Source organism: Podarcis vaucheri (genome assembly GCF_965113315.1).
Source record: "Podarcis vaucheri genome assembly, chromosome: 10".
Classification (NCBI taxonomy): domain Eukaryota; kingdom Metazoa; phylum Chordata; class Lepidosauria; order Squamata; family Lacertidae; genus Podarcis; species Podarcis vaucheri.
In genome coordinates this window covers 8,686,157-8,699,290 of record NC_138748.1, presented here as the reverse complement: position 1 = coordinate 8,699,290, position 13,134 = coordinate 8,686,157, and the positions used below count along the sequence as shown (strand labels likewise).

Sequence of the window (13,134 nt, the reverse complement as noted above, 5' to 3'; positions counted from 1 at the left end):
TGCTTTGATGACATTTCAGGGTAACAGTAATACAATTCTGTTCTGCTTTGCTTTTTTGATACTTCTGTTGTGGTTTTGGTATAAGATTCTAAAATCTCAAGTTCACACTATAGCCAAATGTTAGGGCTAGGAGTCTAGAGGCAGGCAGGTGTTTCAGCAGAGAATCAGCCTACAATCTCTAATTGAAGAATCAGACCAAGGTCAGCAGCTTTATGAGGTCAGATAAGAATCTACTGGCTCCTCATATCAGCAAGACTCAGGTGGGCTGGAAGCTGCAATCATGTTATCTAGCAATCTGCAGTAGTGTTGCTTTAGTACAGCAATTCAGGCCAGCAGTTTCCTTAGGTCAAGGGTTAAGAACCTATGGCACTCCACATGCTGTTGGTCTCCGAACTCCCATCAGCCCTCATCAGCACACCCACTGACCAGAAATAATGGGAAGTGTAGTTCAACAACACCTGGAGACCCCCATCTTACGTTGCAAGGTGTTATGGTAGTGTACAGTAAGAGCTTGGACCAGTATTTTAAGCCAGAGGGTTGGCTCCTTCAGTGGATTTCCCACACCTATATCCATATCTATCTTTACTTAGCTCAAAGTGACTGTAATGGACAATACGCAGCATGCCCTCCTGTACCTGAATAGAACTGTGCTTTGCCAACAGTTCTATCTAAAGAAAATGCTGGCTCCTACATAGTCTCTAGCCCCTTTCTAGAAGAGAATAAAGGAAACAAGGAAGGGAAGTGGAGAGATGGAGAAGAAACAGGCATATTCTTTTATTTAGTTTTCTTTAAAGCATATTGTAATTGTTAGCTCCCGTTGTTCGGTCCCAGCGCCTGCCCACCTAGCAGTTCGAAAGCACCCCCGGGGGCAAGTAGATAAATAGGTACCGCTTACCAGCGGGAAGGTAAACGGCGTTCCGTGTGCTGCGCTGGCTCGCCAGATGCAGCTTTGTCACGCTGGCCACGTGACCCGGAAGTGTCTCCGGACAGCGCTGGCTCCCGGCCTATAGATGTGAGATGGGCGCACAAACCCCAGAGTCTGTCAAGACTGGCCCGTTCGGGCAGGGGTACCTTTACCTTTACCTTTAATTGTTAGCATGTACAGCAAGAAGAGCTCATGACTCTGACTAAAGTAATGGGACTCTACAGCATATCCTACTCAGCTTTTTATGTCAACCTATAAAGAGTTAGAATATGTCTGCTGACGTTCTGAAAAATGTAGTTCTATCTGGCCTTCACAAGTCTGTGGGTTCCACTGAGCAATCAAAATACAAAGAAAAATCACTTTTTCCAAATAGTAAAAGCACCTATAGTACCTCCCTACAATTAAGCTCTATTCTACTTCTAGAACACAGGGTATTTAAAGCAGTAACAGCTGTCTAAGTTTAGAAATAACAAGCATTTGTTTTCAAAGCAGAAAGGCGGAGGACCTGCCAGAGCAGTCCAGTTTAGGGTGTATATAGCCTACTTCATATCTGCTTACCTTGCAAGGTAGAATTTGACATCCTTAGAATTCTAACTTTCATTTGGAAGTAAAAGAAGATGATGATGAAGATGATTAGTAGGTAGTAGATGCACTGAATGCATGTTTGTATCTTTAAGTCTGAATATCAAGCTATGTAGAACTACTGGAGTCCAGTGCGAAAGGCTTCCCTGTCCCTTTTACCTAACTCACTTTTCTATGGCTTTCCCCTCCACCCAGTCCATTCTTTGTAGCAGTCTCCATTCCAGTCCTGCTAATTTTTCTTTTTTTAGGTGCCTTTTTTGGAAACAGTAATTCTTAAGGGGGGGGGGAGCAACACAAAATAAATTTAATCTGCATCATTCTGCTTCCATTTTTTAAAATGAAGTTTGAACCCTCTTTAAAGCCTCCCCTGTGCCCTGGAAATTCAGATCCAGGAACAAAGACTAATCTAGTTTGAGATTTGGAAGCAAACACACTCCTAAGAACTGTAACAGCTGATCTCTCCGCATTTAAGGTGACCAAGGCCCAGGCCAAGAAATCTACAACTTCCAAGTATTGCTTGCACAATGGAAAGTACTGATACAAATACATTCATAATGCCACCTTTTAAAATTCTGAATAATGTATGTATGCTGTTTTAATTGGGAAAACCGATTTTTCCATGAAATTATTGCTGGGTATACTCCTCACTAAAGTCAAGTCTAACTTAACTAGGCACATATTCTTTTGATTAATCTCTTTTCCAATCTTCATCCTCTGGCAGCCCAAATCTAAAATTTCAAATTGTTAAGTTCCTCAGTAAAGAGATGTAACTTTTTGTTTCTTACTCTGTTAGCATCCCATGTACTGTGATGGTACAAAAATGAGAGTCAACTCTATAATGAGGCACATTGAAGGAAACCACTCAGGTGGCACAATAGGGGGCAGCTTTACAAGTGGCAGACTGGTTGGGACCCATGAACTCTGCCATCAACATCACTTTCCTGTGCTCTGCGTTTTCTCCTCCTGCCAGTTTTGTAGAAGAGAGGGAACTGCAGGAGGAGGAAGAAAACAATACATCACAAGGAAGCAGAAGTACCTCTGCTCTCCCTAGCACCATGTGCATTGCTGGGCACGAGGAGGTGAGACTGAAGTCCCCGTTTTAAGTTGTGGGTCCCTCCCATACAGTCTGGAACTTGACACTCACTTCTTTTTTAAGTTATCACTCAGCCTAACCTACTTTAGAGGTATCTGAAGAAGCGTGCATGCACACGAAAGCTCATACCAATAACAAACTTAGTTGGTCTCTAAGGTGCTACTGGAAGGAATTTTTTTGTTTTTGTTTCGACTACGGCAGACCAACACGGCTACCTACCTGTAACTAGAACTACTTTAGAGGGTTGTTGTGGAGATATATCGGTGAAGGAAAATAATATACATCAACTTTAGTTCACTGGAAGAAGGGTGGGATATACTGTAAATCTAGTATGTAATAATGTGGTCCTGGATTCCCCCCCTTCTCTAGCTATGGTAGGGAAGACAAACATGAATCAAGTGGCGATTAGGTAAGGAAAATGTAGGATAGGGTGTGTGGTGGTAGTGGAACAGATTAATTGGAAAATAATAAAGCCAATACAATGGTACCTCCAGTTGCAGACAGGATCCGTTCCAGAGGTCCCGTCAGATCCCGAGGTTTCTGCAACCCGAGGGCCGCTTCTGCGCATGCACGCGTGGCAGTAGACCGCTTCTGCGCATGCATGGCGAAACCCAGTCAAATACTTCCGGGTTTGCCGCTTTTGCATCCTGGAATTTACGTAACCAGAGGGTTATGTAACCGGAGGTACTACTGTACTTTTTATATGTGGATTAGCTTGTGTCATTTCAAATCAAGTGTATAATTTTGTGTTATAAAGCCCTGATATTAAAAAGGCAGTGTGGTGTAGTGGTCAGATTGGTGGACTAAATCAGGGACATCTGGGATCTCTGTTCATTCTCTCTAACCTACCTCCTACGGTTATTATGAAGGAGGATAATGGGGAAAGTTAATGCCACACTTTGCCCCATGGAAGGATGGGATAACAATGAAATGAACTTAATGTTTCTAAGAGTTAGCAATGCTTAGGCTGCTGATCTGGGCTGTTTTGAAAGGGCAGCAATTTTTAAAATTATTTTATTATTGCTGCATTTTTACTGCCAGAATAACTTGTTTGACCTTGGATATTATGCACCATAATATTTTTTTTTGAGGGGAGGGGTTTGCTGCTCTGCCTCAAACAGCAAAATGTCTTGTGCAGGCTCGGCAAAATTAGCACCTTCTCAAAAGACAGCAGAACCTATAGCACAAGCCTATCTGTGTTTATCCAGAAGTAAGCTCCACTGTGTTCAATTGAGCTTACTCCCTAGTAAGTGTAGTTAAGATTGCAATCTTAGATATTTTCCTAGTTTTTACTCCTGAACTGGGTAGAATAATAAACAATAATTAAACCTTCTCCCAAAACATATGAGAAAATGGTTCTATGATCAGTTGCCATAAGCTTTCTAGTCTGTGCTCTCTAAGGAAGGTTGCTGTTTTTTCTTTAACCACTGAAACAGAATGCTACATTGAAAGGAATATATGTGCTGCAACTTGACTGTGGTGGGTGGCTACTAATGGTTATTTCATTGGAGATAACATGATGAGAAGATATTTTTCTCTTTATTTAAAAAATATGCACTACTCCAGAAGCAGTGTTAGAAATTAGCCAGGCGCATTTTGCTACTGGCGCAGGTCCAATTGCGGCCACTTGGAGATCTATGGATGGCAGGTTGGTGACTTGACATCTCCATCTGGCTCTCCAGCTTTCTTAAACTGGTAAGCAGAAGAGCTTATTTATCACAGTTATATCCCACATTTTTCTCCAAGGAGTACATGGTTCACACCCCCCCCAGTTAATCCCTACAATGACCCTATGAGATAGGCTACACGGCTGTGACAGGCCCAAGGTCACCCAGTGAACTTCATGACGGAGTGGGGATTTGAACCCTGATCTCCCAGGTCCAAGTCTGACACTCTAACCACACTGGCTTCCTACAGTACTATGGGGCAGCTATATAAATTAAGTCGGTAAATAAATATGTGGAAAACAAAATGTCACTTGGAGAAGGATCTGAAATATTTCCCCTGAAGCTTGAATTTGTATTCTGGATTGTTTGATTTGATGTTTTAATGTGCTGTAAACCACTTTGGGATTTTTTAATTTAAAATATAAAGTGGTATAGAAATGAAATCAATAATAATAATAATAATAAATCTCCCTCCAGGGGGTGCCTAGACATTCCATTGTGGTGATCATAACCTGGGTTTAAGGTGCCATTTAGCGATTAGCTTATATATCTGAGTTTCTAACACTGCCCAGAAGGCTGCACTCCTATAGTCTTGCATCAATGCATTGCGAAGGAGGTGATGGCTGAAAAATGGTATTCTATTATTGTAGTTTAAAACATTTAAAAGGCATCAGATTGGATTCAGTGTTCCTTCCATTCACAGACAGGACTGAAATCAAAGGGATTTCCTGCTGGAAAGAGGGAGGGGGGAGAATCATCAAACTTTTAGAGCAGCTTTTCAGGGGTCAAGGAGAACTGCAGGAAGGAGGAATTAGTAAATATTGCCTCTCTTCCTCCAGTGCGAGTATTCCAGTAATAGAATTCTACTCACGAGAAAGCTGAAATCATCCCACAAATATAATGCAGTTTATTACTTTCAACTATAAAGCATGCATGCAACACCCCCCCAATAACCAACTTCTCCTTATATTTAAATTCAATAAACAGTAGAAGAATAGGTGGTTTCTTTTCAGTGTCAAATAAGGCATATTTCAAAGATTATAGAATGTCTGGTTTCACTCAGCCATGAAGCTTACTAGACCATTAGGCCACTCACTGCCTCTCAGTCTAACCATAAAATGAGGACGGAAGAACCACGTCTGCCACCTTGAGCTTCTTGGGGGGAAAGGTGGTATATACAGTAAATGTAATAAATAAGTAAAAAACAGCAACAAAGAAATCTGAAAATGTTGGAATTGTAACTGGTGAATCAAAATATACTCTTTTGTATATCACGGTCTAAATTAAATTGGAGTTCCAAATGTGCATTTGAGGCTTATCTTTGGCTTAGTGTCATGTTCACTGCATTCCTGCTAAAGCTTTCCATTATTACATTGCAATTCAAATGAAAAGGAAATGCACTGCACCATTTAAATAAGTGACAAGAAAGCACCACTACTTTCCCCACCTTCAGTCCAAGATGCAGGGGGTGCTGCTCCTTTTAAGATAATATTTCAGGATATGATTTGGAAACTTCACAAAAAAAAATTGAGCCACAAGCTTTGAACCTTATTAGATGTTTAGAGTACGTAATGTTTTAATAATATAAATGTTTTAAGTCTTTTTTTATCAATTCAGTATATTTTCTTTTAATTGTCAAATAATTCTGTGTACATTGCGGCAGCCTTTGGCTATGTGCAATAAAACTGACCAAGACTATTAGATGTTAAGCCCTGATACAAAACATGTACACAAGATTAATTCTATTATTTTTTATATTAATTAGTTGCTTTACTCACAAAAGAGACCCAAAGTGGCTTACAATAAAGTATAAACACTAAAAAGAGTGACGACAAACCAGTAAAAACCTACAATACAATGGCTTCACAGAACCAGCCCCACTAAGAGATGTGAAGCACTTCACTCTTCAACTTAAGGTCCAAAAGCTCGTGGGAGGGGGTTTGTCTGCCATCTAAAAAGATAAAGATGGTGCCAGGCATTTTTAAAATTAAGTGAAACAAACATCTGAATATCCACTATTTTAAAGAGATAAAATACAATTGTATTTTTTTACAGGTTACAAAGCACGGGGTGTGGGAAGGCTTCCATTACATCACAGACTAATGAAAATTTGAGCTACAGACTCAGGAGACTATGTCCAGCTGTGCCAGCAAAAGCAACAGAACTTCCCCTTCCTCTCCTCACCCCTGCAACCCAACCACACCCCAACTTGTTTCAGAGAATCCTCCAATCCCCTAGAGCAGATTTGGGGGCTCTCAGGAAGCGGCAATGGAGACAGATAGGGGGAGCCCTGTTGGCACAAGCAGGCTGACACAAATGGATGTCACTCAGTGTAGTTCAGAGAATATTTTAATTCTTAACAGAAATAATAAACCAACTTATTTTGGACCAACTGTACTACAGATTACATTGAATTTTTATTTGAGACATTGTCTTGGTCAAAGGCTTAAGACGAACAGCACACAGTGGACTTTTTATAGTCATATGTTGGATTCAGTGCTTCTGATATGCTCATACAGAAGATTTCTTCTGTAAACTAGAAGCTCCTTCTATGAGAAGAATGGAGCCCCATATGTTTACTTAGCTGCTGTACAAGAATTTGTCCTCCTTGTAGAGAAAATATGCCAACAAATTTTATGTTAGCTCTATTTATTCTATTTTGTAGTGCTCCATAACTCAGCAATTTACAAAAATAAGTTTTCTGAAAAGAAGTTTCAGAATTCAACCAAGGCTCAACTCACTTATGATACCAAAGTTTATTTAACAGAAGCTCAGATCAAAGACCTTGCTGCACTTTTAAAAGAAGAATGTAATTCCTGAAAAATGTAATAACCAGACCTCTGGATCACTGATTTGCTACTTACCAAAAGCAAGAGTGGGAGAGGTGAGGTTGTGGGGAAGTCAGCTCTGTGCAAACACAGCAGGGGAGCCAACATGGTTCTTCTACCTGTACCATCTGCACAGCGCTGACCTCCCAGCCACATTATCCCTCCCGCTCTTCCTCCTGGTAAGCAGAAGTGACTCTGCTGCCAGGAGGTCAAGTGAGCACTGCCACACCACTATGCTGTCCACCATTGGACTTATATCTGAATAAACATGCATAAGATTTCCACATATGGAAAAAATAATTTAAGCCATGTAACACTTTATTAAGTCCTATTACTGTGACTCTCGGCGTACCAAAAGGTACACTATGGTTCACTGGATGAAATATACGAGTTGTGTTCCAGATTTGTGACCCATTGAAGCTCACTTTTTGATTCTAACAAATGAATCTGCAGTACGAAATCATTTAGGCTACAATCCTAAATTCTGCTGGGTGCAGAACTGCCTTTCTTGATGAGGTAGAGCTGCAATGCTGCTTCCCAAGAGACATGTCGCTGCTGCTTGCTGGGAGGGAGAGGGGCAAAGAGATCCTGCATCAAACACTAGTGGAAGCACAGAGTTGGCTCTGCCAGTGCACCATGGCAATCTGCTCACTGCCTTGCCCCTCCCCAGTGAGTGACAGCCAGGAAGCTAGAACTGTGGCTCCACTAAACCAGGTGAGCCTTCTGTTTAAAAATCTCAATGAACAAAATAAAACTTATAATAAGGATACGTACAGTTCAGAACCCACTAGTGGAATGCAACATTACTAGCAGTTCCACATTACAGACAACATAGAACAAAGGCCTTAAAATGGCTTCAATTCTCTTTTAATGGTGGGTTTTGAATTAACATAATATTCTGTTTTCTTGGAATCCCATTTTGGAGAAACCAAATATTGTCATCATAAGTAGTAAATAAAACCAAACCATCTGGATGGCATCCAACTAACTATTCTATAGTCAGAGTATACCCATTTAAATCAATGGATTTCAGTTCTACTCTAACTTCGTTAGATGCCACCCTTGATTTTTCAGCACACAAAATTCAATTTATAATTCAAATGAGAAGATGAACACCTAAGCAAAATTGTTTATAATCAAGGATCAACTTTTTCCAGGTTCACAAGACTGTATATACAGTATGAAAAATATTAAAATCATTAAAGTGACAATCGTTTTGACTAGATATGCCTATGCACATTTACTCAGCTGCAAGTCCCATTAAGTTCAATGGTGCTTACTCCCTGCTAAATGGATAAAGGATTGTAGTCCCATACATTAAACCATGTGTAAACCAACATGTTCTTGGCCTCACAACATACTGAAGGCATACATGAATAGCCCTGTAATGCATACTTTGTCCCCATTTACTCGTCTAAGAAGCAGGTTATTAACTATGCAAGACAGTCAAGTTAATATATGTAAATTAATGTTGCCAAGGTTGAAGGGAAAATCCACTGCTAAATAATATTTTGCAGAAGGTTACACAAACGCATTAAAGTTCCAACTTGACCCTCAAGTCATTCTAACTGCAAAAATATTAAAAATATAATTAAGTGAAACTTTCATATACTTTTAGATAAGCATGTTGCTCTCAACTGTATTCAACAGACCCGGAAGGGGGGCAGGGGAGGAGGGAAGATAAAGGAGAAGGCTTAACAGCACAATAGTTACTGTATTTTAAATGCATCATCACTATTCATTTGTCTGTGGCAATTAGCACTTTACAAACAATCCCTTTTCACAGTGAAATATGCATTTCACATGTAATGTATAACAAAAAAATCATGTAGAAAAGTCACATTTAAGACATGTAACCTTTAACACACCCACCCCTCGAAGAAGGGGGAGTTTTAAATCTGTCTGTATAATTCCTTGGGGGAGGGAGAAACACAGGAAAAATCTGTCCAGCAGCAACAGATTATTAATAGATTAGAAATTATTTGGCTTGATAGTGCTATCACAATCTCAAATGAAGTGCCATGATAAAAATTATTTTCATGTTCTCATTGTAATGCTGGTTGCATGCCAGCATTAGACATTACAGCACAAATCTAGATTAAGAGGCCAAGAGGAACTTGTCCACCATTTTAAAAACAAAAGTAAAAAGATTAATATGGCATGCATATGAACTCACTTCAAACATACACACACAGACCACAGCAGCTACACCAGTCCGTCATCAATCCCCTCCCCTAGGAAGACTGGTCTCGTTGATTTGTGCCTTTCACACAAATAACCAATAAAATTAATCAGCTGGAACCCAGCATTTTAATCGTAGCAAAGACGAGGTACGTTTCGTTCATGACTTAAAGACGGCAGTCTTTTTTTCATTTAAGCATATTAAGCCTATAAATGTGCTGCAGACAAATGCACTGCATGGGGTGTGGAGAACCCGAGCTGATTAGATTACCACAACATCAGCCTGAGGCCGCCATTTTTAGAATCTCTAAAGGACAAAAGAGGGAAATTACAGTTTTTACTCCACTTTTATGGAAAGTAACTTTAAAAGTATAGCGTGTGTCATCCAACCTCCTCTGTAGGTCACCTAGGTTTCCCGGCGTTGCTTTGATTTCTTTTAGATATGCTTTTAACCGGGGGGGAAAGTGTTCCACTATTAATCTCTTTAAAGGTAATCTAAATATACGGAGGAGGAAAACAGCCCTAAATTCATATGGTTTACTATAAGAGTAGCATTTCGGAGAGTTGTCTACATCATTTGAAAACCACTAACTAGGCTTTTAATCACCGCGCATTCCTCGATGATTGAGTGCTGAGAAGGACGGGACCTTTCTAATTGGACTATATTATGTTTCTTCTACCCTATTTAGTACTAACACAGTGGACCGTTTGTTTCTCCTCCCCCATGTCTGCAGCAGCAGGGTCTATGCCACCAACTCCTTTCAAGAAAGAGGTTCCCTATGTGTCGCTCCCGGCACGCCAGCCCTGGCCAGGAGGCACGGAGGGTATAACACAAAGATGAGGGCAAATATAACCTTATGCAACCAGTTTTTGGAAAGGGGGACTCCGGGGTAAATCCCCACCTGCCACCCCACCCCCTTTTAAATCGCTCCTCAAAGTCTTCGGAACTGCTCGCCGTTCGCCTGCTACTATAGACACCGCACGGATCGGGGAAACGAGAAGATGGAAGATAAAATGAGAGAGGTGTATATATGTATATGTGTGTGTGTGTCTGTGTGAAGGAAGATTAGGCCCGTAATGAGCCCTATTAGTACCACAAAACACAACAAATAACAGTGGCCGGGGGGCGGGCGGTGGGTTGAACAAGGACATAGCGCCCGAATTCGTCTTACGGGAACCTCGGTTCCCAATAACATAAATATTTGCCCCCCCCAAAAAAAAACCCGCGCCTGTTCTTTAAAGCGAGAGACAACACAAGCAAAAAAAAGCACGCTTTCATCGCATTAAGCGACCTCTGGGAGATTTATTTCTAGCAGGGGGCTGGCATAGCGGGGGCCCCCACCCCCAAACACACACACACACGCCACCCATCAGCTCCGCCAGTTACAATAACGCGCCATATTCGCAAGATAGAGCGACTCCCTCTCCCTTTTCAGCCAGTCCACCCCCACCGGAGCGAGGTGAGCCTACGGAGTAAAAAGAAGAGCCACAATCCAGAATGAATATAATACACGCATATATATAGATATATATACACACACACCCCCCAGAGGAAACGAGATGCGCCGCCACTTTTTAGCCTTTCTTTTTGAAAGGTGTCCCCCCCCCCTGCCGCCGCCTTTCCCCCTCAGGCTCCCATCACGGGGCATGACAACCACAATAAATAAGGATAATAATGGCAGACTCACCTGTAATGGTCACAGGCCAGGCAAGCAGCACCCCCTTAACCGAGCCCCTCTCTTACCCCAACCAAAACAATGCAACAGTCCCACTGCGGATGTCCCTCGCCTGGGCAGGACGGAGCCCCTCAGCCGCCTGTGGGGAGCTGGGGGTGGGGAGAGGCTCACTGGCAGCGGGGAACCCCGAGGAAGGCGGCTGGGCTGCACCCGAGTCCCGCGGCGGCCGAGGGAGAAGCGCCTTCGCCTCAGGACCTCTGCACAAACCCCCTAACTGCCACTGCTGCTGCCGCGGCCGCCGCTGCTCCTGCTCCCGTCTCCCTCCTCGCAGCCGCCTACGCTCCCTCCTATGTCACTGCCTCTCTCTCTCTCTGGGAAAATGGCGTCGCCTCACTCCCCCCCCTTCCTCCCGCTGCACGGGGTTCACCCGTCCCGCCTGGCAGGGGCAGGGTTACCAGGGCGAAGCCAAACAGCCGCCATTTTGCTTGTGGGCTGGAGTTCCGTTGGTGCCCGGCAGCGCAAGACGCCCCCCGCCCGACACCCACCCTCGCCCGACACCCAGTCCATTTTTGCAATGTGTGTGCGTCTCCTTAATAAAGCCAGGCGACGGGAGCGCGAATAGGGAGGAGAGGAGGGTCGGGGAAGCGCCGGGTGGGACGAGGGCAGGGGGAGTCGTTTGGGTTCGTATTCAGGGCGGCCAGGCAAGGCTTTCAGCTGTGACAGGCGGTGAGGGAGAGGAGGAAGTTGCCCGAAGCAAGTGACGGATTGCCTAAGGAAGGCTGACGGGTCGCAGCCCCGACCGTCTATGTATGTTTTAAGAGTTCACGTTCAGGATCTACAAAACAAACTGGCTTAGTTGGCGGGGCCTCGGCGAGCAACGTGCAAAGTGTCACCTCGGGACCACTGGCATGGCTCTGGGTTTGTGCACGCGTATAAGCCGTACATTGGACTTCAGACGTGAAAAGTAGTCCTTTTCAGCAGCAACGTGTCCCTTTAGCGTTCGGGCGGCCAGGGAGGAAGCCGCGCTCGACGGCGTTTGTTTTCCAGGCCAAGGGTTCGGGGTTGCAGCTGGGCGGCCGCGGAGAGGCTCGTCTCGGGCAGCTGCGACTCGTGGCGTCCGACCGCACGAGCCTTTCATCGGAGGGATTCTTTTTCTCGTTTTCACCCTCGGACAGGTGCGAGCGAAGGGTCGGATCCGCTCCCTCAAAACAGCGGAGGAAATGGCCCTTCTCTGGAAATCTCGGGACACCTGTCCCGGCTCAGAGGGCAACTCGTAGCCGCGCGTCCCCGTCCCCCATTTTGCTCACGGCAACCAGCTATGGCGGCCTCCCCGTCAATGCCGAGCGCCTTCCTTCCCCGCCACCCGCACGGAGCCCGCTTCCCGGCCCGCCTGCTCTCGCAGCCCCTCCGGCGGGAGCCGAGCGAGCGAGCGAGCGAGGGAGGGGAAGGCAGGCAGGCAGGCAGGCCGGGGTTTTCGCTCGACGCCCACCAGGGGCTGAGTGAGCCTCCTTCAGTGCGCAAGCTCGGGGCACCAGATAAAAGCTGGGCTGGCAGCTCTTGCCCTGCCTTGATGGAGCCGAGACCATCGAGTGGCAGGAGGAGGGAGTTAGGAACAGGCTTAGCTAAGAGGAGCTCGCTCCCGGTAGGAGGAAGCAGCAGCTGAGGTGGGAATGGCACTTGTCTGGCTGCCCGACTGGACCCCACAGAAGGCGGCTGCCGTGGGGCGCAGAGTATGCAGAGGGGTGAGAAAGGGAGGGCGATTAAATGTCTTGTGACCATGGTGGAGTGTGTGGATGTGCTTATTGTTTTTTATTATTTTCTTCACCCCCCTTGTCTAATCCCGATGTGTATCTATTTCTCTCTCTCTTTCTAGGACGCTTGGTGGGGCTGCTCGCTTGGGGGTTCCGCCTGTTGTAATACGAAATGGCGACTGCCGTCTCGGGGCGGTTGGTGATTGTCGCGCCGCGAGGTTGTTGTTCTCCTCCCTCCTTCCCTCCCCTCCCCCTTCCTGTCTTTGGCCGTTTCTCCGCAGCGAACCGCGGAGAGCGCACTGAGTCAGGAGGAGGCGGGGGGAGGGTGGGGAGCGGCAGCCAATCAGCTCTGCGGACGGGCCGCGGAGGCGCGCTCCGATTGGCAGGCGCTGACATCATCCTGCAGCAGGGGCAGACGCAGCTGCTGCTGG

At 44.8% G+C, this 13,134-nt stretch overlaps 1 protein-coding gene across 1 annotated transcript in view; it reads right to left on the bottom strand.

Moving 5' to 3' along the window:
• KMT2E (lysine methyltransferase 2E (inactive)) overlaps positions 1-11,362 on the bottom strand; it is a 55,270-nt gene extending 43,908 nt beyond the window's left edge. The window contains exon 1 of the mRNA XM_082241075.1: positions 10,965-11,362. The gene's annotated coding sequence lies outside the window, so the exon portion shown is untranslated. The remainder of the gene's footprint in view (positions 1-10,964) is intronic.
• Positions 11,363-13,134: the final 1,772 nt, after the last annotated feature.